This window comes from Pongo abelii, chromosome 5 (assembly GCF_028885655.2).
Source record: "Pongo abelii isolate AG06213 chromosome 5, NHGRI_mPonAbe1-v2.0_pri, whole genome shotgun sequence".
NCBI lineage: Eukaryota > Metazoa > Chordata > Mammalia > Primates > Hominidae > Pongo > Pongo abelii.
The window spans coordinates 27,465,539-27,492,392 of record NC_071990.2 but is presented as its reverse complement, the minus strand read 5'-3'; the positions used below and the strand labels follow the sequence as shown (position 1 = coordinate 27,492,392).

The window sequence follows — 26,854 nt, the reverse complement described above, 5'->3', positions numbered from 1 at the left end:
TATTTGCCACTTTCCCTATTGTTTCATTTCTGACTTAACCTGAAAGATAGCAACATAAGGTATTTTGATGATGCTGTTTTTAGCATCATTTAGAATAGCACCGGGCAAAATAATAAATACCGTTATGAAAACCAGGAGCGTACGCCACCCATCCGAGGTCTTTTCCTCCTTTATCGGAGCCCGCGTCTGCTGACTACGAGTTACATAAGGAAACTTAAGCGGTAATAACGCGTGTCAGGATGGCCGAGTGGTCTAAGGCGCCAGACTCAAGTTACTACTTCCCAGATTTGGGGCTTCTGGTCTCCGCATGGAGGCGTGGGTTCGAATCCCACTTCTGACACTGATATTTTGCCCCTTTAATCCTAGGATTGGGGGACTGGGCGCGGTGGTTTACGCCTGTAATCTCGGCACTTTGGGAGGCAGAGACGGGTGGATCACCTGAGGTCAGGAGTTCGAGACGAGCCTGGCCAACATGGCGTAACCCCGTTTCTAATAAAAATACAAGAATTAGCCGGGAGTAGTGGTGGGTCCTCGTAATCCCAGTTACTTGAGAGGCTGAGGCAGGAGAATCGCTTAAACCCGGGAGGCGGAGGTTGCAGTGAGCTGAGAGCGTGCCGTTGCACTCCAGCCTAGGCGACCAAGCAAGGCTCCCTCTCAAAAAGCCACGAGGAAAAAAAAAAAGGCATAAAACCACTAGGATTAGGGGACTAAGCAGGGAGGATTGTTTGAGCCCAGGAGTTCCACCCCGTCTATATAAAAAATGAGCGGTGCGTGGTGGCGCGCGCCTGTAGTCCCAGCTACCTGGGTAGGAGAATGGCTTAATCACTTGAGCCCAGGAGCGCGAAGCTGCAGTGAGCTGTATGATCGCGCAACTGCACTTCAGCCAGGACGACAGCGCGAGATTATGTCTAAAACAAACAAAAACAGGAGAAAAGGGCTTGAGATGTAGATTTTACCAGAACCATTTTGCATCTACCACCTTTCAGGAGCTTTCCCCAATGCTTCTGACCACATTTTAACTTAACAACCCGTGAGTGGGACTTACATATTCCCTGTACAATTATTTTCAGCATCTTAATGGTTTCTGCAAGGGTATGCGATAGGCTGGAGTATTATTGCACAATCATCTGGTTTCCTTTCTCAAGGTCAAACCACCACCACCGCTTCCCCCCACGCCCTCCCGCCTTTCTTCTTTCCATGTTTCCCCATTCTTCCTCTCCCTCGCTTATCTAGACCCCCTTTGATTCTTTCTTTGGTGATGGGAGAAGGGATGTGAAGTAAAGAGACAAGATGTAGGTTATTATGGGATGCATGTAAGAGAAATATAAGACCATGATGGATGAACAGAGAGATCTTCGTCTTGATTTAAAACTCTACCGAGTAATAAACAAATATATATATATATATATATATATATATATTTTAACAAATCCCTCTTGCTTTGTTAAGGTGGGAGACATACATCCAATATTTACTTTCCATTCTGTTCCATAGTAATGTTTTCAATTAGCAGCTTTCAGAAACTTCATTTCCTACAGAAACGAAACAACGAACATACACGCAGAAGACAATCCAAACATACTCGAATGTACTGGCAAACAGCTATTGCAAGATCCTATTTTGTGTACCCAACGATCAGGGGTGAATTGTTTTTTGTTGTTGTTGTTTTTGTTTTTGGTCTTCAAATGGAGAACTTCAAATGTTACCGGGAAGTGCGAAGTCCTCCGTTCTTGTTTTTTGGTTAAAAGAATATAAGCAAGAGACAAGCTACAACGAAGTTACCACCTTAAGGCAGTTTATTGCAAAAACGAAAGTACACTGAAAGCTGAGTCAGAGCAGGCTGCTTGAAGATGAGACAGTGCCAGCTGGCACTGGGGATACCCCCTTTTTGGGATTCTTTTTTAATTTTATTATTTATTTATTTATTTGGAGTGCAGTGGCGCGATCTCGGCTCACTGTAACCTCCGCCTGCCAGGCTCAAGCAATTCTCCTGCCTCAGCCTCCCGAATAGCTGGGACTACTGGAAAGCGCCATCATACCCTGCTAATTTTTGTATTTTTAATAGAGGCGGGGTTTCACCATGTTGGCCAGGCTAGTCTCTAACTCCTGGCCTCGTGATCCGCCCGCCTCGGCCTCCCAAAGTGCTGGGATTACAGGCGTGAGCCCCCGCACCCGGCCGGGAGTCTTATATGTTTATTCAAAAAGTGGCAGGCAGGAGGAGGTGTAACTAGTAAGCATGTTTTGGGTGATCCTCTGGGTGCACATGCGCTGTGGCTATACATGCTAGTACATACATTGCATGTCTCATTAACATCCTAAATCTCCACCCAGGGGTGTGTTTTTTACTATTATAATGAGCAAAAGGTTACTTTTGGAGCAAGCAAAACTGGAGCAAACTATACTCCGCTTGCCTCCCTGGGGTGGAAAGTCCCTTAAGGGGTTAGTTCCTGCTTGAGCCAGATAAGTTCAACTGCGAGAAGGGTCCAAGGGCTCTTGAAGTCTCAGATGCGGCTGATGTGTCGCAACTGTCATGGCCCCTTTCCTGGGTGTGCCAGAGATGGAGGCCAGCCTGGAGCCCACCTCCCTGTTCATATTTAACTATTGTTTATTATTATTATTTTGAGACAGTGTCGCTCTGTCGTTCAAGCTGTAGGGTAGTGGTGCGATCTCGGCTCACTGCAGCCTCCTCCTCCAGGGTTCAAGTGATTCTCTTGTCTCAGCCTCTCGAGTAGCTGAGATTACAGTCTGCCACCACCACGCCCAGCTAAAACCCGACGGGTTTCACCATGTTGAGCAGCCTGGTCTCGAGTGATCCGCTGGCCTCGGGATCCAAAGTGCTGGGATTACAGGCGTGAGCCGCCGCGCCCGGCCAAACAGCATTGTTTTAAAGGCAATGTGCAACAGTAGCAAACATAAGCCTCTTGAATCAGGTATATGTGTTTAAATTCAAGCTCCATCACTTCCGAAAGTAAAATGTATGGTATTTTGTATTATTTAGATCATTTGTGAAACTTTTCTTCATCTGCAAATGTAGGGAAAATTCTTCAAAATTATTTGGGTGTTGGCCGGGGACGGTGGCTCACACCTGTAATCCCAGCACTTTGGGGGGCTGAGGCGGGCGAATCACCTGAGGTCAGGAGTTCGAGACCGGCCTAGTTAAAATGGTGAAACTCTGTCTCTACAAAATTACAAAAATTAGCCAAGCATGGTGGCGTGCGCCTGTAATCCTAGCTAGTCTACTCGGGAGGCTGAGGCAGGAGAATCACAGGAACCCGGGAGGCAGAGGCTACAGTGAGCCGAGATCGGGCCATTGCACTCCAGCCTGGGGTACAGGGCAAGACTACGTCTCAAAAAATTTTTTAAAAAAGTTAAAAAATCCTTTGGGGATTAAAAAGAATTTGAGCAGTTGCTCAAGTGACCATTCAGCTTCATATTTCTATTTACTGCCTCTGGCATTTTTACCGATTTGCAACAACTCAAATTCTCTGCTCCATCGCCATTTCTGGACCAAGGTGTCCTACCTTCCAAACACTTAGAAAATGTGCTCGGAGTCCCTTTTTCTCTGACAATTAAAATCTTTCAAACTTATACCTCACACCCCATCATGTGCTTGTCATCCAGCACTTGACATCCCCGTCAGGACTTCTTTCTTCCTCTTTTGAACCCCCAAACTGTACTGGTGTTGTCAGTCACATGAAAAGCTGAAAACCTGACTTTCATACAAATATAACATGAATGTAGTGTTTAAGATTTCATACATCTCACTAATTACTAAGTAAATTGAGAAAACCCCTTCAAAGACGAATTTGAAGAACAAACAACACACAATAGAAAGGCTGAAAATTGTATCTCAACTGAGTACAATCTTAGGGTTAATGCAGACATGAATCACTTGCGTTATTATCACTTTTCTATAACTTAACTTCTACCATCACAGAGCTTAGCCTAGTGAATAGAAAGTCAAAGATGCATAGCTCTAAAAAAATCAGATACTTGCTAGAGAGTCTGCCAGACAATGCCAAGCATGTCACTGAAAGGAAGGACCCAGTAATTTCTGTTGTCGATTTTTAAGTCTGACAATTCTTTCTGACGCATATGGCACCTTATAAAAGTTGCTTTGAAGTAAACATGGGAGATTGTTAAAGGAGATAGAGTCTTGTTGTTGTTTGTTTGTTTGTTTTGAGGTTATTTAGTTCTGACCTTGGTCTTCAGTTTGCCCATTTATACAACTAGGTGTGTATATATTTAATTTTAATATTGAGGTCAGGTGGAACATTTAAAATCTTTTATGCTTTCCTTGGTTTACATTCTTTCTAATGGACTCTTTTTATATTTCCAACATGAATAAAAATGAATGTATTATTTTACTTTTGTTCTGACTCTTTCTTCTATATCTCCCTACTTGATTATTTTTATTTAAAATGTCAGATGTATTACGTAGTGTAAAGGGACTCCAAAATCAGCAAAGTCCAATAAGTTATTTCTTAGGCTCGATATAATGTGCCAGTCAGTTGAGATGGTCAAAATCTAGCAGACCAGAGATATTCTCAAGGTTATTAAAGACTCCAGAATTTGATTCAAGTAACTAACTCCATATTAATCTTTTTGGGGAAATTTTTGAAGCTTTCACTTGTAAAGATATCTTTTAGGATGGAGAGCAATAGCAATATATTTTCTGCGAACTCTATCAATGCACTTGAAAGAAGTCATTTTAAGAGCTCCTGAAGAGACCCTTTATACCGTAAAAAAGGTAGTTTGTGATGGCAGCTGTCTGTGCAAAAGTCACATAATTGTCTTGTAAGCTAGGGGTCAATGGAATAAAAACTCTGATGCCCACTGGCACCCAAATCCTATGAAATCAGTTTGTCTGGGGGGGTGGGGGGTAGAAGCCTACAAAAATTAGTACAGCTAGCCCTCCATGTCTGTGGGTTTTACATCTGTTAATTAAACCAATTGTGGATCAAAAAAATATTTTTTTTTAAAAAAAAGGATGGTTGCATCTATACTGAACATTACAGATTCTTATATTCTTGTCATTATTCCCTTATCAATACAGTATAACAATTATTTACATAGCATGGACATTGTATTTTAGGTATTATAAGTAATCTAGAGATAATTTAATGTATACAGGAGGATGTGCATAGGTCGTAAGTGTAGGGAAAAGAAAGAGAGATCAGACTGTTACTGTGTCTAAGTAGAAAAGGAAGACATAAGAAGATCCATTTTGACCTGTACCCTGAACAATTGCTTTGCCCTGAGATGCTGTTAATCTGTAACTTTGCCCCGACCTTGAGCTCACAAAAACATGTGTTGTATGGAATCAAGGTTTAAGGGATCTAGGGCTGTGCAGGACATGCCTTGTTAACAAAATGTTTACAAGCAGTATGCTTGGTAAAAGTCATCACCATTCTCTAGTCTTGATAAACCAGGGGCACAATGCACTGCAGAAAGCCACAGGGACCTCTGCCCTGGAAAGCCGCGTATTGTCCAAGGTTTCTTCCCATGTGCAAGTTTGAAATATGGCCTCGTGGGATGAGAAAGGCCTGCCTGTCCCCCAGCCCGACACCCATAAAGGGTCTGTGCTGAGGTGGATTAGTAAAAGAGGAAAGCCTTTTGCAGTTGAGATAGAGGAAGGCCACTGTCTCCTGCCTGCCCCTGGGAACTGAATGTCTGGGTATAAAACCCGATTGTACCTTTGTTCATTTCTGAGATGGGAGAAAAATAGCCCTATGGCGGGAGGCGAGACATGTTTGCAGCAATGCTGCCTTGTTATTCTTTACTCCACTGAGATGTTTGGGTGGAGAGAAACATAAGTCTGGCCTTCGTGCACATCCAGGCATAGTAACCTCCCCTTGAACTTAATTATGACATAGATTCTTTTGCTCACATATTTTCTTGCTGACCTTCTCCTAATTATCACCCTGCTCTCCTACCTCATTCCTTTTGCTGAGATAATGAAAATAATAAGCAATAAAAACTGAGGGAACTCAGAGACCAGTGCCAGTGCAGGTCCTCCGTATGCTGAGTGCCGGTCTCCTGGGCCCACTGTTGTTTCTCTATACTTTGTCTCTGTGTCTTATTTCTTTTCTCAGTCTCTCATCCCGCCTGGTGAGATATACCCACAGGTGTGGAGGGGCAGGCCACCCTTTCAATAAGCAAATACTACCCCATTTTACATAAGGAACTTGAGCATGCATGGATTTTGGTATCCGTAGGAGATCCTAAACCAATCTCCCACAGACACCAAGGTACGACTCTATTTTTAAAGATCCTGAAGTGTGATTCTAATGTGCAAAGTTTGAGAACCACTGTTCTAGGCTATTTCCGTATCATTGGTTACTCTATTTTTTTAAAAAAAATGTGGAATGCTTCACAAATTTGCATGTCATCCTGCACAGGGGCCATGCTAATCTTCTCTGTATAGTTCCAATTTGTGTATATGTGCTGCCAAAGTGAACACAACTCTAACTGCTGCTTGTATACATATAGTTTTTCATTATATACAGACAGTCAAAGCCAATTTTTATAGTGTAAAGAAAATCCCTTATCATATACTATAAATCATATTTAATACTACCCTCTAACAATGATTAAAGTAACTGTGTTTCTCCTTCACATCAAGAATGCCAAAATGGGACAGGTGCGGTGGCTCACACCTGTAATCCTAGCACTTTGGGAGGCCTAGACGGGCGGATCACCCGAGGTCAGGAGTTTGAGACCAGCCTGTCCAACATGGTGAAACCCCGTCTCTACCAAAAATATAAAAAAAATTAGCCGGGCGTGGTGGCTGGTGCCTGTGATCCCAGCTACTCAGGAAGCTGAGGCAGGAGAATCGCATGAACCTGGGAGGCGAAGGTTGCAGTGAGCCAAGATCAAGCCATTGTACTCTAGCCTGGGTGACAGAGCCAGACTCTGTCTCAAAATAAAAATAAAAAGAAAAGAAAAAAAAAAGGAATACCAAAATGTACAGCGAAGATAGTGTTTTAAATCTCGCCCAGGCGTGGTGGCTCACGCCTGTAATCCCAGCATTTTGAGAAGCCGAGGCGGGCAGATCACCTGAGATCAGGAGTTCGAGACAAGCCTGGCCAATATGATGAAACCCCATCTCTATCAAAACTACAAAAATTAGCTAGGCTTGATGGTGGGCGCCTGTAATGCCAGCTACTCAGGAGGCTGAGGCAGGAGAATCGCTTGAACCCGGGAGGAGGAGGTTGAAGGGAGCTGAGATTGCACCACTGCACTCCAGCCTGGGCAACAAGAGCAAAACTCCGTCTCAAAAACAAACAAACAAACAAAAACAAAAAAAAACTTATAAAAATATGAATATTTTCATTGGCATCTTTCTTAGCTCAAATTTATTGAATTATGTGTTATTTATATATAAAAAGCAAAACACATGGTGTTGGTGTCAAGGAAAACATTATTCATGGCAATTGTTAAAGACAGTAAGGAAAACTTCATTAGAGAGGGATTTTGCAGAAGGTGAGAGAGACCGGGTTCAACTTTGCATACAACAAGGAAAAGTGGGAATTTATAGCCAAGGATCAGGGTGGGGAGATGAGGTCAGTGGATGGAAAATTACTGAAAGGAAACATCACAGGTAAGGGGGTTTCTGGCTAACCTGGCCTGATAGGATTCTTGAAGGCAGGCCAGGGTGATTACATCACTGGAGCGTGGTGGAGGATGAGGAACCTGACCAGATATGAAGGATGATCAGATAATAGAGGATGAGGGATTCTGGCTAAACTGATTTAGCACGATTATTGTTGAAAGTGGGCCATGCAGAGCTACAAACATTTAAGTCCAAAAGTCAGGGTTTTTGTTGAGAAGAGCCTTCAGAGGAACCTGAGTAGAATTTGGTCATGAAGAGAATCTTTGTCACTGTTCAAAAAATGTCTGATAAACAATTAAATTATTAGAGATTAGTTGATATATTATCTAAATGTGTTAGTAATTTACATGGTTTGGCATCTTTTCTGACCTGAATTTTATAATCTTTAGATAATGTAAAAATAGAAACTTATAGCAGCGTTAAGCATTGGGGTTTCAAAATGAAGCCTCCAAATTCTTCCCTTGAGGACTCCAAGCTCCATCTTTAAGAATCCAGGGTCTGATTTTTCTTTCTTTTTTCTTTCTTTTTTTTTTTTTTTTGAGACGGAGTCTCGCTCTGTCGCCCAGGCTGGAGTGCAGTGGCGTGACTTGGCTCACTGCAAACTCCGCCTCCTGGTTTCAAGCAATTCTCCTGCCTCAGCCTCTCTAGTAGCTGAGATTACAGCCATGTGCCACCACGCCTGGCTAACTTTTTTGTATTTTTAGTAGAGACGGGGATTCACCATATTGGTCAGGCTGGTCTGGAACTCCTGACCTTGCGATCCATCCGCCTCGGCCTCCCAAAGTGCTGGGATTACAGACGTGAGCCACCGCGCCCGGCCCCCAGGGTCTGATTTTTCAAGCGTGAGAACAAGATAGTAAAGAAGCCTGAGGGGAGCCCAGCAAAGAGAACCAAACATCACTGAAATTTGGGGAGCAGAACCAGCTATATAATTTGCAGGGCCCAGTGAAAAATTAAAATGAGGGAGCCCTTGTTCAAAAAGCAGGAAGACAATGCTGTTATCATTATGAATATATACCGATATGGGTGTGAGCTGCAGGCTCACTCCCACCAAGACGCCCTTCCAACTCACCTGGGCGCTGCCAGGCTGCCAGCCAGCGTCAGGAATGACAGCCATTATGCCACACCCCAGAAATCCCGGGATTAGGCTGCAGGAACTTAACCCCTCTTCTGTAGACCCCCTAGGGGGCTTTACTGCTGAAGGCAGGTGGGGAAGAGGGGTCGGGAAAGAGAGTGGGGAAGGATGTCAGTTAGCAGGGCAAATTCGTTGCTGAAAACCCATTCAGGGGAGGCAGAGCTCTTGGGAGCCAACTCTTGGGCAGAACTCTTGGGAGCCAACTGACCCCCGTGCCTAAGCATGATACATTGTCATGTTGGCTATAGCTTACAAAACACAAGTTTAAGGATAAAACTATTGAAAACTTCAAGAAAGTCATTACAAAACACTAAACCCCAAGAGTAGGGCTGAGTGTGTTTGTGTAGGGGTGCTCGGGGGATGGTGGTAAATTGTGCGACTGCATAGATCTCAGGCCCATGAAGCTCACCCCATTGGGGAGCTTAAATTATACTCAGAATCTTTAAAACGGCTTTGCGCAATTCCTTGGCTGGAAGAACCAAGACTGACAAAAACGGGTCCACAGACGCACCTAGAAAGCGATCTGAGCCTCAGTTTTCCGACCCAGTGTCCAAAGGCCAAGTGGTCAACACACACACGCTCTCCTTGTAGTTAGGAATACCCATTACGATCTTTGTGAAAGAAGTTTCATTGTGGTGGGGGACACAGAAAACTGAATCTTCTTTGAGTAGGCATGTCGTCTCCACGTCTCCCTCAATTCCGCGAGCAACGATTTTCAGAAGTACATGCATTTCCTTCTCTTCCGTTCGTTGCATCTTCAGTTTCTCCTTAGTCCCTCCCACCTGGCCGAGGACAGGGCCACACGACCACACAGTGCCCTTGTCTTATCACGGACAAGGAGGAATCAAGGTGTTCCAAATGCAGACAGTGAGTGCACTATGGAAGGCGCGGAAGATAAACAAACAAACAAACAAACAAACCCTGAGTTCTAAATCCAACCCTAGAAGTCGGTGTATGAGAGCCTAACGGTTTGAAAATCAAGTTCCTGAGAAAGGATTTCAATCGGTTTTCTTAAGTTGCAAAGGAGCAAACAACAGGTTGTAGGTGACTATGTTGAGAAGGAAACGTGAGACAACTCGAGGATGAAAGACAGAGACTAGAGAAGATAGATGGATAAGGAAGAAAAAAAATATTGACGCAGCTGGACAGCGGTGTTAGGAGATGTTTAAATTACTTGGAAATAAGGCACAACAACTTACGGGGACAGCAGAGTGGCGCAGCGGAAGCGTGCTGGGCCCATAACCCAGAGGTCGATGGATCGAAACCATCCTCTGCTAGCTGCGTTTTTTCTTCCTCCAAAACACTGGATCTTGACTTGTTAGAGGTGCTTTAACACCTGTCATGAATGACAGAAGACCTATTGTGACCGAGCGAGCAAACTCTGTTTTAACTGCCTGGTCCTTTCTGAAACCTAGTGGTTCACTTTCAAAGAACGGAAGCATAAGCGGAGAAATGAGTGAATCTACAAATGGGAGGTCTGAAAAATAAGGCGGTAGAGGAGCAGAGATCGGTGTGAAGAAGGGAAAGACTGAGGAAGAGGTGAAGAAAAAGAGAGCGAAAGAGGAAGACTAGGTTGGGCGACCGGGAAAAAGATATTACAAAATTTTGGAGAAGTGGGTTTTGAAGACGGTAATTCCCCAGACATAAGCGGGTGTCACATGTTTGTTGCTCTGGCATTACGATTCCAGGAAACTTCATCTCTGAAAGAGCTAGGAAAACACCGCAGGAAACAAGGGGAATTGAACTACTTCCCTTGTGCCATACTTAATCTTTCTTTACCCAAATGTTTGATACTTCTGAAGTTTCTTCCCACTTATTGAAGTCATTGCTGAAACGCGTACCTTCTGCCTCCAACCTTTTGGTAAGCTGATGAAGAAGCCTGGGCGTCCGCTCTAAAGCCGCCTTTACCAGCCAGCTACGATCTCTAAGGGCTCCTGTTTGCAATAATGAGCCGCGGGATTATTCACTACCGAAGGGGTCCCACTCTGTTCTGAGCCCGATTTTCTTCATTTCCCCTGTAATAAATACTACACAATAATTTTATATTTAACGCATAAACAGTTTAAGGATTAAATGAATGCTCAATATAATAAAGTTCGGCTGCAGTGCTGAGGCACGGGTATATGACCAGAACGCTTGGAAGAGCCTAATAATTACTGAAACGATAAGCCTTATTACCACTTCTTAGTGAATTGGAGGCCAGAATGCAGAGCCTGGATAGCTCAGTCGGTAGAGCATCAGACTTTTAATCTGAGGGTCCAGGGTTCAAGTCCCTGTTCAGGCGAGTCGCGCAGCTTTTACTTCAGTTAGGTCTAAATCCCATCCCATTCGGGAACATCTTGTGAGGAGAGGGAAATATCACAAAGGCCGAAACAGACAAATGCATCGCTTTCTTTATTAAATTATCCTTTCCCAATATTATTTGAAACGTATCCCCAAGATTTCAAGAGAAGTGGAAAAGGACATGATATAAAAATAATAAACTGGTGATGGAATGACTGTGAAATGGACCATTTTAAAACTCCCTTGAAATGGCTCATTAATCCAGGCATGGGGGGAGCAGTTTGGGCAGTCTTGATTAAAATCCAAAATCTTTAAGAGCAGTGACCTTTGCATAGTCTGTCTCTGTGGTTCTTTGGAGTTTAGACCGGCTCTTCTTTCACAGAAAATTTGACCTCTTTGCAACAGTTCCCAGTTGAAAAACTCATTTCCAAACACTTTTTGAAATAGTATTTTTTGTGTTTACATTATTTATGTCATTATCCTGGGATTTGGATTATGGTTAATGACCCTGATCATGGGCTTCTAGTGCATGGCTTCTGCGGGCAGCGTGCTAAACAACGCCACTATGAAACAAAGGTACCAAGAGTTCAACGTTGTTGATAGTTTTTCTGTCATGTCCCTTTTGTCTTGACCCTGACTACATTCAGTCCAAACACTGCATTTGGGTCCATTTTGTAAGGTCTCGCCCTTTCTTTTTTCAGTTATGTGATTCATTTGAAGTAATCAGGTCCATTTTGACTTTCCCCTGACCCTGTTTATTTTTTTACTTTATTTTATTTTTTTGAGACGGAGTTTCACTCTTGTCGTCCAGGCTAGAGTGCAATGGCATGATCTTGGCTCCCTGCAACATCCACCTCCCGGGTTCAAGTGTTTCTCCTGTCTCAGGCTCCCAAGTAGCTGGGATTACAGGAGCGCCACCATGCCAGGCTAATTTTCGTATTTTTAATAGAGACGGGGTTTCACCATGTTGGCCAGGCTAGTTTTGAACTCCTGACCTCAGGCGATCCGCCCGCCTAGGCCTCCCAAATTGCTGGGATTACAGGCATGAGCCACTGTGCCCAGCCTATTTTATTTTTTGTACATACTTAAAACATAACGTAATTTTAAAAGTTAGAACTGTGCAAAAGAGACATACTCGAAGAAATATCACTTACTTCCCTTCATTGCTTCTTTTTCTTTCCTTCTTCAGCTTTTTCAACTCATTCTCATCTACCCCCATAGGTAATCCATCTTATCAGTTTCTTTTTTATCCTTCCGGCACCTCCTTTTGGATAAGCAGGCAGACACATACTTATTTATTTATTTATTTGTTTATTTATTTATTTTTAGAACAGGCTGGAGTGCAATGGCGCGATCTCAGCTCCTGCAACTTCCGCCTCCCGGGTTCAAGCGATTCTCCTGTCTCAGCCTCCCGAGTGGCTGGGATTACAGGCGCGTGCCACCAGCCCTGGCTAGTTTTTGTATTTTTAGTAGAGACAGGATTTCACCATGTTGGTCAGGCTGGTCTCAAACTCCTGACTTCGTGATCCACCAACCTCGGCCTCCCAAAGTGCTGGGATTACAGGTGTGAGCCACCGCGCCCGGCGATACATACTTTTTTAAATGTCCTCTTCTTTCTCCGACTAAAGATATTATACTATACTGTACATATATTGATTTACAGTATATAGATATTGATTTGCTTTATATATATTGTATATATGTTGATATCTATATAGTATATATAGATACATACGTATCGTATATGTAGTATATATAGATACATACGTATCGTATGTGTAGTATATATAGATACATACGTATCGTATGTGTAGTATATATAGATACATACGTATCGTATGTGTAGTATATATAGATACATACGTATCGTATGTGTAGTATATATATTGATTTACAGTATATAGATACTGATTTGCTTTACTTTTTTTGTTTAGCAATGTATCTTAGAAATCTCCCCATGTCAGTTCATAGAGATCTTTTGTACAGCTGCATAAGTACTCCATTGTGTAGAAGTAACAATCTAATCATTCTTTTATGCTTAAGCATTTAGGTTGTTTAAAAAATTTTGCAATTGCAAACAATGCTGCAATGAATAAATATGCTTATGTATATTTTCATTTTGTTGGATGTAGATTTTCAGGGTAAATTGTTAGACTTGGGATTGTTGGGTGAAATGATTAATGTATATATAATTTTGTTAGACATAGTCAAATTCCCCTTCATAAAGATTTTATTGATATCAATGTGCTTCCTTACCAGAAATAAATGACACTACCTGTTCCTGTATGCACTGACATACTTTTTAAATTTTTACCAATCTGATAGCAGAGAAAATAGTATCTTCACATAGTTTCAATTTGCAATTCTTTATTACAGAATTTAAACATATTTTCACATGTGCAAATATATATATTAATTATCTATTAATGTTTTTTGCCCATTTGACTATAAAGTTTTGGCCTTTTTCTTCAATTGTTGAAAAATGTTTCTGTATTAAGGATATTAACTCTTTATCTGTGATACACTTTGCAAATAGTCTCCCGGCCCCCATTCCCACCATTTGTTAACTCTTTTTAGAGTCTGTTTATCATTTTTTTGTACCATATTTTAGGTACTTTAAGATATTAAATTTTCTTTTATTATATCTACAGTTTAAGTTATAATTAGGAAACTTTCTATATCGAGGCTACAAGAGAATTCACACATGACTCTTTTTAATACTTGTAGGTTTCAGTGTTTGCACTTAGATCACTGATTCATTTGGAATTTATTCTTGCATAAAGAGTGAGGGCTGAATTTCATTTTAGCTCTAATTGGCTAACAAGTTGTTCCTGAACTACTTGTCATAAAGTCCATCTTTGCACCTATGGCTTGAAATACATGCTTTATCAAATATTAAATACCCATATGTGATTTTATTTACTTCTGGACTTTGTATTACATTACTAGACTGTCTATTCATTTGTGAATGCTATACTGCTTTAATTATAGATGCATGAAGAGTATATTTTAACATCTGATAGGGCTACCCCTCTCCACAGTATCAAAGCTCCATTCTCATAGCTTCAAGGAGTGTTGACTGCTAAAGTGTCATTTCGCCTCAAGGAACAGCGCCCCTGCCAAAGATTGTACTCTCTCAGGACTAGACTCTCTCTCTGGGGCATACAGTATCCAATGACCATATTTTTGCTTCAATTTGGGACAGTTCTGAAGGGCATCCTACCAGAGCTCCTGTGGCTTGGCTGAAGCCTCTGCTGTAACTGCTTTGCAGTTTTACTTTTTCATCTCTCCAATTCTGCTTTTCTCTCATTCTTCTACATTTTCTTCTGTGTACTCTAATAAATTTTGTGCACATAATCTCTGTCTCAGATAATCTGTTTCTTGGGAACCCAAACTAAGTCACTCTCTGAGACAGAGTCTTGGCTTTAATATTATTTCCTTTTTATTGGTAGAAGTATTATTTCCTTTTTATTAAGTCTACAAGTTTTCCTTTGATTACTGCTTTAGTGTTATCGTATGGAGTCCGCTACATAATATTTTCATTGCCTTTGTTGTATAGAAATTTTATGCTTTTTGTTTATATTTTCCCCTTGGCCCTAGTGTTTTGTTGTTGTTTTTTGTTTGGAGATGCAGTTTTGCTTTATTGCCCAGGCTGGAGTGCAATGGCGTGATCTCGGTTCACTGCAACCTCCGCCTCCCGGGTTCAAGCGATTCTCCTACCTCAGCCTCCCGAGTAGCTGGGATTACAGGCACCCGCTACCATGCCCGGCCAATTTTTGTATTTTTTAGTAGAGACGGGGTTTCTCCATTTTGGTCAGGCTGGTCTCGAATTCCTGACTTCAGGTAATCCACCTGCCTCGGCCTCCCAAAGTGCTGGGATTACAGGCATGAGCTCCCGTGCCTGGCCGGCCCTAGCTTTTAAAAGAAAGTTTTATAATTTTCAAGCGTCAGAAACTGTTGATTTCTACTATTTCTACGTTTTAGAATATATTGAGAATTTTTTTGTGGGATAAGAACAGCTAATATATGAATAATTGTCATGCATATATTATGCATATACCATGGGAAATTTTCTCATTTCAGAGTGCAGACTTCAAAAATCTTTGCATCAGGCCTTTCAACATCAACCAATGAGCATCTGAGTTGTTTCCAGGTATATTTAATATTGTTAACAGTTCTATGAAAAATTATGCATATGTGGCATGGTACAGAGTTACAAGTACTTTGTGTGTGTGTGTGTGTTTGTGTTCCTAGAAGACAAATTGTTAATTTGTTAGATTTTGTAAATGTTTAACTTTTTGAGATAATGACAAACCATTTTCCAGGGTTGTAAAAATGGATGCCTCTCTTGGCAATGTATTAGGGATACTACTACATATCCAAATAGTCAACTGCTGTTATTTTTGCACATTTCATTTTAATCTGATCAAGTGGAGGTTAATAGTATCTTATTGTAGTGATGGTTTGTATTCCTTTATCACAATGAGGTTGAACATATCTACATATGTTTGGATTTATACATTTGAATTTTCTTCTAAACGTCAGTTTATTTATCTATTTGATTATTTCGTGTATATATTTGATTTATTTACATGTGGAAGTCTTGCTACACTTTTTATCTTTCTCCTTATCTAATCATTCCTTGCAATTCAATTATTTGAATGCAGTTTAATCTTTCTCAGTGTAACTTGTGTTTTCAATTTAATCTGTAATTACTTTCATAAACATCAAGGTTTTCTTAAACCTGGAGCATTTTTGTGTCTTGTTTAACCAGTGTTTCCAGTCTTTACTTCTTCCAATACATATTTGCATATATGTGGTAATCACTGCCTCTTGCTTCTCAAATTCTTTCTTCACCCTTCTCCTGCACCTTTTCCCCACATCAAAGGGGGCTGAACTCAGACTGTATTTCCCAAGCCTACTTCACATTTATCTGCAGCTCAGTTTAGTCAACAAAATGCACTGGTGGGTGATAGGAGAGTAAAAGAAATAAAGAAGTCAGATAATTTCTATCACTGTCTGCCTGCTTTGGGCACCCTCTATGGGAACAGCTGCCATGTTCTCCTTCGCTTTAGCTCTCACTACACAGGAGTAGTACCATTAAACCTTAAGCCAGATAATTTCAATTCCTAGGCTCTAATAATGCTGTCTCTTCCAGAAAGTGTGATGGTACTTGCTTCTCTTTTCTGGGGGAGTTTAAGGATCTCTTCATATGCAGAAAGCATTAGTTTTTAAATGCGAGTTACATATTGGTAAAATGCTGAGATTGGATGATAAGTAGCAAAAGAGGTAGACTTCACTTAGCTGTTTTTGCTCAGACTTATTCATCACCCATGCTCTTTTGTGCTCTACACTGCAATGACGTTGTTGTAAACTGCGTTTCCCAGACTCCCTTGTCAACTGACTTCTGGCTGGACTTAACCAATGTTAGGCACCGAATGGAGATGAAAGGGAAAAAGGAAAAGTGGAAACAGGGAATTGCCCATCCCTCCTGGGTTTCCGCTACATCTTAATGTGTCAAGTGCCTGAAGGGTAAGCCTGCCGTGGCTTCAGGTTCTTCCAGGTGGCGGAGGCTTTTGCCCTTTAGTGATTTCCCGTTCTTGCTAATCTCTGTACCATTTGTCATATCAGTTTCTCTATCACTAGTGTAGCCAATTTATTGTATTAAATGTCTCAATCTTACTACCTAACTAGTGCATACAATGTCCTGATTGATTTCTATAAATACTACTAAGAATTGTAAATTTTGTTTTTGACATTTATGTCCTTGATCTTCATGGTGTTAATCTTTTTTTCTTTTTTAGACGGAGTTTCTCTCTTGTTGCCCAGGCTGGAGTGAAACGACGTTATCTTGGCTCACTGCAACCTCCACATCCCGGGTTCAAGCGATTCTCCTGCCTCAGCCTCCTGAGTAGCTGGGGTTACAGGCGCCCGCCACCACGCCCATATAATTTTTTGTACTTTTAGTAGAGACAGGGTTTCACTATGTTGGCCAAGCTGGTCTCGAACTCCTGACCTCAGGCGATCCACCCGCCTCGGCCTCCCAGAGTGCTGGGATTACAGGCGTGAGCCACTGCGCCCGGCTCATGGTGTTAATCTTTACCCAATTTCATGTTTCCCCTCTATAGGAATATTATATTCCTGGCTTCATTTATTAAATACCCCCAACTCTCCTCTGATCTAGCATAACCTTCTGTCGATATACCAGAGTTTATATATGTATGGGCTTTTTAAATGAGTTCTTTTTCATATTTTGTCAACTCAAGATTTTGTATCAGTACCTGTTTTAATATACGAATTTCTGGAATGTCTAATAAGTCCTGCAAATTTGTTGGCAATTCTCTCCTTATTTTTAGTAAGTGTTCTTGCTATTATAGTTCCTATGCACTTCCATATAATTTTACAACCAGTTTATCAAGTCCTTGGAAAAACACTTTTGGAATTTATGTTGAAATTACACTGAATCAATAGATCAGTTTGGGAAGAAATGATATAGTTGAGATATTAAGTCTTCTTATCCGTAAACATATTTTCCCACTTATTTAGGTTTTCAGTTTCTATTTTGAAAACAAGCTATTTTGTCATTCTACCTCTTCTGATATTTTTAGAAAGTTTGTAGTTTTTATCTATTAGTTATCTTCATCATTACATTATTATTTAAGGGTTTGGTTATTGTGTTTCTTTGGACAATCTCTTTGTTTCCTTAGTTTGAACAATAACAATGCAAGATTGCATATTCTTCCTCCCCACCTCTCTTCCCTCTCACCCACAGCTAATTTTAATCAGTAATTTTACAGCTCTTAATGTTTACTTTGGTGTAGTTAATTAAGCTCATGCATATAACACTTCTTCATTCTTAGTTGTAGTGGATTAAATAATGTTGCCCCCAAGTTTGTGTCCATCCAGAACCTCAAAATGTGACTTTATTTGAAAATAGGGTCTTTGCTGATGTAATTAGTTAAGATGAGGTCATACTGGATTAGGGTGAGGCTTAAATCCAATGACTGGTGTCTTTATAAGAAGAGATGACATACAGAGACACAGAGAAAAGAAGGCCACATAACAACAGAGACAGAGATTGGAATTACGCAGCTACAACCCAAGGTACACTAGAGGTTTCCAGGAGCCATCAGAAGCTAGAAAGAGGCAAGGAAATATTCTTCCCTAGAGCCTTCAGAGAGGGTGACTGCAGACGCTTTGATTTCAGACTCCAGACAACAGAACTGAGAGCAAATTTTTATTGTTTTAAGCCACACAGTCTGTGACATGTTACGGCAGTGCTAGAAAACTTGCTGATTTTCTCTCAGTACACACTCAGATTTCTGATGCACATCAGGTTGCCTTTAATTCCCTGTTACATCAAATTGGTACAATGAATATCTTGTTTCTGTGAAGCCACTTATTGAGCTCAGCTGGAATTTCACTGAGGCACATTCCTAGGAATGGGATTTCTACTACTAAACGGCTATGCAAAAATAAACACCCATTTAATGTCACCGCTGCAAAATCTAAAACCTAGACTTTAAGATCTTTCCTTTATGAAAGAAAATGTAGAAATTCATAAATGTACGATTTTTATCATGGTAAACAGAAGCAGAGGAAGGGCATCTAACTCACATTGGTCCGAGAAAAAATCCTGGGGGACGGTGACCTTGAGGTAAACCTATAACGAATAAACTTGAGTTGAAGAAGAAAGGAGGATATTTCGAGCAGAGAAAGCTTTTTAAGTTTACTGTACTCCTTACTATTAATGAACATTTCTTTGCTATTCATCACCTAGAACTATTTTCAGCAAAGTCATAATCTTTTGCAGAACTGCCGTTTTCAGATTTTCGAAGCGACATGGGAAATCTGTTTTATACAATTTTAAAACAACTTTTTAATATGAAGATTAGCATATTTTTAGGAATTCTCTGCCAAGAATTAAAATTCAGTAGCCAATGTATGAATGCCATTTCAATTGAGTTTCTTTTTACACTTTCCTCAGGTCTTCCTTGTTAGTATAGTGGTGAGTATCCCCACCTGTCACGCGGGAGACCGGGGTTCGATTCCCCGACGGGGAGATGAAGTAGCTGGTTTTGATTAACAACCTAAACAATATCAATCTTATTGAGAGACTCAAGCCTTAATAAGGCCAATCTTAAAAAGCAGCTGTTTCTAGTTTTGTTTTTATTATTTATTTTATTTATTTATTTTTTTTGAGACGGAGTTTCACTCTTATTGCCCCGGCTGGAGGGCAATGGCGCGATCTCGGCTCACTGCAACCTCCGCCTCCCGCCTCCCGGATTCAAGCGATTCTCCTGCCTCAGGCTCGGGAGTAGCTGGGATTACAGCTATGCGCCACCACACACGGCTAATTTTGTATTTTTAGTAGAGATGGGGTTTCTCAATTTTGGTCAGGCTGGTCTCGAACTCCCAACCTCAGGGGATCCGCCCACCTCGGCCCCCTAAAGTGCTGGGATTACGGGCGTGAGCCACTGCGCCTGGCCCTGGTTTTGTCATTTTAAGTCGGATTCCCGCGTATTGGTTTATCAATGGGTTCACGCAGCAAGAGATCATCTGATGGCAGTCCACTGCCACTTTCTCTCTGGGAAGAGAGGTCACCGAAGGCGCCAGGATTCAAAGTGTTTTCAGCTGGCTCTAGAAACACGCCAGGATCTCTAATTGGGAGTTATCATTCCTCGATTGTTTGGTTGGGAGCAAGAAATGCGTTTTTCTTTGCCTTAGTGTGTTCCAAGCGTGCTAGTTGTTGAGAGTCGTTTGAGGCCTGCCTCCCACGGGAGTGACTCTGAGGCAGAAAGGGCCGAACTACTGGGGCGGATAGTGAAGTTTACATTTAGGCTGCATCACTTGCAAATTGGGCCATGTCTTGGGTTATTCTGTCCTCTCCTTTCATCTGTGAATTTAAGATAACAATTTGTATTTTAGGATTCTTGGGGAAATTAATAAGTAAATGATACATGGAAAACTGATTAATAATCTATACAGGACAGGCCGGGCGCGGTGGCTCACGCCTGTAATCCCAGCACTTTGGATGGCCGAGGAGGGCAGATCACGAGGTCAGGAGCTCGAAACCAGCCTGACCAACTGGTGAAATACCGTCTCTACCAAAAATACAAAAATTAGCCGGGCGTGGTGGCGCGCCGCTGGTAATCCCAGCTACTCCGGAGGCTGAGGCAGGAGAACGGCTTGAATCATCCCAGCTACTCGGGAGGCTAAGGAAGGAGAATGGCTTGAATCTGGGAGGCAGAGGTTGCAGTGAGCCAAGATGGCCTCACTGCACTCCAGCTTGGGAGACAGAGCGAAACTCTGTCTCAAAAATAAAAAAAAAAAAAATAATAATAATAATAAAATAATAATAATCTAAACAGGACAGTAAAATGCAATATCTGGGGTACAGGACAGTAAAATGTAATATCTGGGGTTATCTTTTCTACTGGAAATTAATTATATTTCTATTAGACAAAATTTATTTGAGTTGGTATGGTCTAATATCATTTGCATTACTATCAGTTACCTACAAGTCAACTTTTCTCCTGTGGAGTCCTCGAACAGTTCAACAAATAAAAATTTGATCAAAAGTACACACTCAGAATCAAGTAATTTCCAGAGGTCCATTAGACAATGCTCAACACTTCACTGAAAAGACACCCAATCATTTCTCTTGCCCATTTCCAAGATTCTGACAATTTTTTGTAACACATGAAACTTTAAGTTGTTAAGCACTGTTTCAAATCGAGTTAATGAGGTGTTAGCAGAGACAGAGACACCTTTAACCAGGTCACTTAGTTCTGTCCCTCTGTTTATCCAGTTGTAAATCCGGTCAGTGTATGTTTTTAACTTTAGTACCACAATTGGATGGGATATTTTAAGGTCTTACTCTTTCCTTATACTGTTTCTTAAGGATTCTTCATATGAACAAAGATGAGTGAAAATAAATGCATTCTCTGGCAGTTCTACAAGATCTTTCTTCTATCACTCCCTACTTGCTCTCCCTCATTTAGAAGATCTGTTGTTTGTGGTATGAGGAGACTTCAGCAGGCATCAGTAGATGCCATTAATATTTCAGGATGCATGTTGCGTCTGTTGTCCAGGTCTAACAAAAAGTCCACTGAGTCAACTGAGACAGTCAAATTCTGCCAGTACAGAGATATAGCCAATCTAAGGCTCTGCAATCCAAGTGACTGAAGGAACTCACACTGCAGCCTCGACCGCTTGGGCTCAAGCAATCCTCCCACCTGAGCCTCCCTAGTGGCTGGGACCACAGTCATACGCCACCATACCTAGCTAATTTATTGTTATTATTTTTTGTAGAGACAGGGTCTCACTATTTTACCCAGGCTCTCACTATTTTACCCAGGCTAGTCTCAAACTCCTGTGCTCAAACAGTCCTCCTGCCACGGCCTTCCAAAATGCTGGGATTGCAGGCATGAGCCACTGCACTTGGCCCTCATTACTTTTTATAGCTACATATTACACCATTATGTGTGAAACAATAGTTCATTCAATAAATGTCCTATGTTTGGTAGTTTAGGTAGTTTCCAGTATTTTGCAGTTTCAAATAGTCTTGAAGTTAATATGTGTAGATAGTTTCATATTGTTGGAAATGTATCTTAACTATAAATATTTCAAAGTGCAAGTGCTAGGCTGAAGGATGAGTAAGAAAGCAAGATGTTGATTGGCTTGTGGCTTGAGGTGTTTGTATTTTATAATGCTAAAGGACTATCCAACTGTTCTTAAGAGTGTCTTAGAAAATGGTAATAATTTTGTCAAAGTTCAACATCCAATAATAAAGGAGATAATTATATAATTTTACTTTTGCACATGAGGGGCAATGGCCCATCCCTTTATTGTGAGGTCCTTTGTGAATGTTTGTATGCCTTTTTTTTTTTGAGACAGAGTTTCACTCTTGTCACCCAGGCTGGAGTGCAATGGTGCAATCTTGGCTCACTGCAACCCCCTCCTCCTGGGTTCAAGTGATTCTCCTGCCTCAGCCTCCTGAGTAGCTGGGATCACAGGTGTCCACCACCATGCACAGCAAATTTTTTTATTTTTAGTAGAGACAGGGTTTCACCATGTTGGCCAGGCTGGTCTAGAACTCCTGACCTCAGGTGATCCACCCGCCTCGGCCTCGCAAAGTGCTGGGATTACAGATGTGACCCACCGCACTCAGCCAAATGTTTGTATGTCTTGAATGAGTGTGTGTGTCAAATAAGTCTTCTCAGAGAAGAATGTCATCAATGTAATATCACACCCATATTTCTGGAGAAAGTTGGATGCAGTTAAGATCTTGCCAGCAAAGATTATGTGCTATGGCAAGCCACATGCGATAACCCATGGTAGGGAGGTAAAGATGTACTGTGTTCCTTCACAGATGCAGGCAAACTGAGAAGCTTTGAGGCATTGAAATAGCCACTAAACAAAACATAGTAGACAAATCTATGACTACAGAGTATATACCAGTTAGCAATTAAATGGAGTCAGTAATTACAATAATATTTGGTATAAGGACCTTAATGGGTGGGACCATGGAATTAAGGTTGCAGTAATCTTCCATTAGGAGGCATTCATGCTTTCCAAGTTTAATAACAAGCTAACCTGGGCTGTTCAATAAGAAACTGTAGGGATAATCACCCCTTCTCTAAACAGAGCTTATGCAATGGGCTCAATAGTTGAAAGTCCTGTTTTAATTTATATTATACTGTATTAACTATTTTAATTGACAGGGGTAAAAGGGAGGTCCACGGGGTCCCATTTTGTCAAGCTAATTGTGACAAAGTCTTAATTATCTTATCTTAATTATTACTCATTGGCAAAGAGTGTCCATGCTTACCATGGACTATTTCAAGGCAATGTGTGCTATAACCGTAGAGAATGTAAGCAAAGCAATAGTTCTGATGGTTAAAGTGAGGCATACCTGTTTGTCTGCTATTTTATGTTTAGTAACTCCCCTAAGAGTATAAGGCAACTTGTTTAAATTTAATGGGATTCTCAGATATGGGGTACCTTGTTTTCAGTTAGTGGCATAACTGTAATTTGAGCAATACACTAGAGCCGTTGAAAGTAATTTAAATGGAGCCCTGGGTAAGAATGAATACAGGATGAGGGAACTGCAGTGCTTCCTAAAGAAGGCAAGGTGAAACAAAGACTGCAAGAAGTCTCTTTTATCTAAACATTTGTGCCTCCCCAAATAATGCCATGTGGCATAATATAAATAAAATTTTTGACAACACAGAATTTAAACCTAAGTTTTCAAATTCTACTAACAGATTAACCACCTGAACAGTCAAATATCCCACTACATGTAGCATTTTTTAAATCTCTTTTCTACAGTCTTTTAATACTGATAAAGCAATTTCCACAATACTCACTTTGACAAGGCAAACGCTTACCTGAGCAGAAAAAGCCAGAGAATGTAAAATTTGGGAAGGAAGAAAAACCTGAATCTAAAGTTCCCAGGCTACAGAAAACTCATGAAATCTTAAAATTAACTTGGGTTCCATCTCCCCTTGTATAGCTTTCACCCTTACATGCTCAGAGCTATGCCTATACTCACCCTCACATCCATCTCATTCTTTGGCCAGAGGTTGCTAGTACATAATATTCAGAGAAGAAAGAAATGCAGGAGACTCGTGGGATGAAAGGTAGGGGGATGGAGGAAATGGATGAAAACAGAAGGAAAACAAATCAAGAATGAAGAATAAAATTGTACTTCTGTGTTGAGCTGAACCAATTTATGTGAATCCATAGGACTGTTTTCATGGCAACTTATGCAAAGTCAGATTGCACAGCAGATGCATGCTGGACCTACAACACAGACCTCGATCGGTGAAACCATACTAACATTTTCAATATGGCACTTGTGGACTCCAAAATTATTCTGTTTTCCCCAACTCTGAGTCCCCCAGGAGAGAAAAACAACGCAGTTTATGTAAATCACAGCCACTGCTTTCTGTTTCTGCCCTGTCCCATACTTGACAAAATCTAGCCTTTCATCATTTTCCATGGTTTTGGTTTATTTATTTATTTAGAAACTGACATTATTGTGGGAAACATTGTGAAGTCTCTTGTTGTCTTGGTTCTTACCTCATTGCTTCCTTTCTTCTTCTGCAAATGTGCTCAACCATGTCTCATGCATGACTGAAGGCCGAATATGACTGTGGCAGCAAATATTACTTTTTCAACGTCTAGGTCATTCTTGTCTTTGAATGAGATGGAACTTGAGATAAGATGTGATGAAGCATATTAGAAGAGGACATGTATTAATATGGAATCTCTGATGTTCAAGGTGGTGCATTACCAAGTGATTCATTCAACTTTGCCCTTATGGATGGGAAAGGAAACACTTAAGTAGCAAATGAGAGGTAACAGAGAATGAAAGGTAGAAGAAAAGAGAAGACAAGAGGGAAAAGAAGAAGGACCCAGGGAAAGGTGGAGGAGAGGAGAAAGGAAAAGTTAGCACTAGGATGGTTGTGCTAAAAAGGGAGAAGCACAAGAGATGTGGGAGGTGGTCTTCTACGCCTGCAAAACCCTTGGAAGTGGGCAGTCATTCCACTTCCCATCCCCACCCAACCCTAAATAACCCAGGAAATCCCAACTGTGAAAGTGCAGAAAAAATGTCGAAGGGGACAACAGATTTAAATCCTCTGTCTTGTATGGTAAGTTATAACTTTCATTCTTCTTTCTCTATCTTTTATTTTTATTTATTTATTTATTTATTTGAGACCAAGTCTCACTCTGTCACCCAGGTTGAAGTCCAGTGGCATGATCTTGGCTCACTGCAACCTCCCAGGTTCAAGCAATTCTCCTGCCTCAGCCTCCTGAGTAGCTAGGACTACACGCGCGTGCCACGACGCCCAGCTAATTTTTGTATTTTTAGTAGAGATGGGGCTTCACCGTGTTGGCCAGGCTGGTCTTGAACTCCTGACCTCAAGTGATCCGCCCACCTTGGCCTCCCAAAGTGCTGGGATTACAGGGGTGAGCCACCGCACCCGGCCTCTTTCTGTATCTTTTAATTCCTCTGAAGAGGAAACCTTGTTCACTCCAGTCATTACTAAATTGGACACATCTCTTCAAGTTCAGGAAGAAACATGAGTCCCCAGGTGATTGAGACACGCTTTGGGAGACCCTGAAAGTCTTTGGAACCATGAATTCCTCTCTTCTTCTTTTTTTTTTTTTTTTTTATTTATTGAGAGGGAGTCTCGATCTGTCACCCAGGCTGGAGTGCAGTGGCGCGATCTCGGCTCACTGCAAGCTCCTCCTCCCGGGTTCACGCCATTCTCCTGCCTCAGCCTCCCAAGTATCTGGGACTACAAGCGCCCGCCACCACGCTCGGCTAATTTTTTTTTTTTTTTTTTGTATTTTTAGTAGAGACGGGGTTTCACCGTGTTAGCCAGGATGGTCTCGATCTCCTGACCTCGTGATCTGCCCACCTCGGCCTCCCAAAGTGCTGGGATTACAGGCATAAGCCACCGCGCCCGGCCGCTCTCACTCTACTTACAGATCTCATCCTTTGACCGCTGAATCAAGACCAAAGAGAGAGCTGGAGGTTCAGTCTGGGGAACAGCAGACTTTTGACCTTTCAATACCTGTTTCTGCTAAAATAATACTTCATTTTTATGTCAGGTGCATCCAGGGACTGACGATTCCTGCTGCCCTGCCTACTGAAGGATTTCTGAGGTCCACTTTGAAGGCGGGAAAACTTCCACAACTTTTCAAATACAGGGTTTCTCTGATAGAAATCTCTTTAGCTCTACTCCTCTTCTCCAGGGTACATATGACTTAGTGAAAATGAGGGAACCAGTCATAAAGAATATGCACTTACTGTGTTCACAATATCCACTGGGTAAAAACTTTGACTTTTTGTCCAAAACCCATTTCATGTCTTATAAAAATCTATAGAGCTGTACACAGAAAAAATGCACAAAAGCCCATTTCTGGGTTTGTTTGTTTGTTTGTTTTTTAATAGATTATATGTTAAGATAAGGGCAGTAGCTTTGTAAGGAAAGCACAAAACGGATGACTAACAATTTCAAAGTCTGTCTGGATTTTAGTTTATAAGTGTTTCTTGCAGGGTTTTGTGTACTACCATCTCTCAGAGTCTACATGCTACTAGGGTCCTCCCAAACTGCAACACCCTCTAGAATGATGTTGTTATCCCCCACCAGGTAACGGAATTTGAAAGTGGCTATCCAATAACTCCAGTGCAAGTTACTTGTTACAATATCTTTACCATAATCCTAAATTTGCTTACAAATATGTGATTTAGTTAGTCTCTGGAGGGTATAAGTAAGTAAGGCTAGTAAAGTGTACAACAGTTTTGACACATATGGCAGAAGTTTTCTGTTTTGACTTCTATGTGTGGCAGAAGTCAAAACCACACTTATCGCCTGGACAGGGACTTGAACCCTGGACCCTCAGATTAAAAGTCTGATGCTCTACCGACTGAGCTACCCAGGCTCTGTAATAGTGACTTTGTTCATTGTTTAAATAATGTAATCCCATCAGTAATTGGATCGCCAAGAAAAGCTGCAGGAAATCCATGGTTTCAGAAACTACCAGGGTTGTGGCTCAATCACCTAAGCCATTTTATCACCAAGCAGATAATTTAACCTCCACACTGTACTTTCATTAAACAGCCTATTAATGTGCACAGTTGCAGGGAGAATGAAGATTATTCCTATATTGCCAAAGGGAGTTCGTTGCTCTGGGCAGAGGGATCCTTGGAGACCGAATTTGCAGGCTCCCTCGCCATCTTGGAGGGAGGAACCAGGAGGAGGAGACCGTTTTAAGGAACGATTGGCCTAATTGAGGAGAATCCT

General features: G+C 41.4%; 5 non-coding genes across 5 annotated transcripts; 3 read left to right on the top strand and 2 right to left on the bottom strand.

Moving 5' to 3' along the window:
• Positions 1 to 233: 233 nt before the first annotated feature.
• TRNAL-CAA (transfer RNA leucine (anticodon CAA)) lies at positions 234 to 340 on the top strand. Its single transcript has 2 exons — positions 234 to 271; positions 295 to 340. It is a non-coding gene; the product is annotated as a tRNA-Leu (tRNA).
• A 6,017-nt stretch (positions 341 to 6,357) lies between these two features.
• On the bottom strand, positions 6,358 to 6,463 carry LOC112133953 (U6 spliceosomal RNA). The gene has a single exon (XR_002915552.1). It is a non-coding gene; the product is annotated as a U6 spliceosomal RNA (small nuclear RNA).
• Positions 6,464 to 9,955: 3,492 nt separating this feature from the next.
• TRNAM-CAU (transfer RNA methionine (anticodon CAU)) lies at positions 9,956 to 10,027 on the top strand. The gene has a single exon. It is a non-coding gene; the product is annotated as a tRNA-Met (tRNA).
• Positions 10,028 to 10,961: 934 nt separating this feature from the next.
• On the top strand, positions 10,962 to 11,034 carry TRNAK-UUU (transfer RNA lysine (anticodon UUU)). The gene has a single exon. It is a non-coding gene; the product is annotated as a tRNA-Lys (tRNA).
• A 15,385-nt stretch (positions 11,035 to 26,419) lies between these two features.
• TRNAK-UUU (transfer RNA lysine (anticodon UUU)) lies at positions 26,420 to 26,492 on the bottom strand. The gene has a single exon. It is a non-coding gene; the product is annotated as a tRNA-Lys (tRNA).
• Between the last annotated feature and the right edge of the window lie 362 nt (positions 26,493 to 26,854).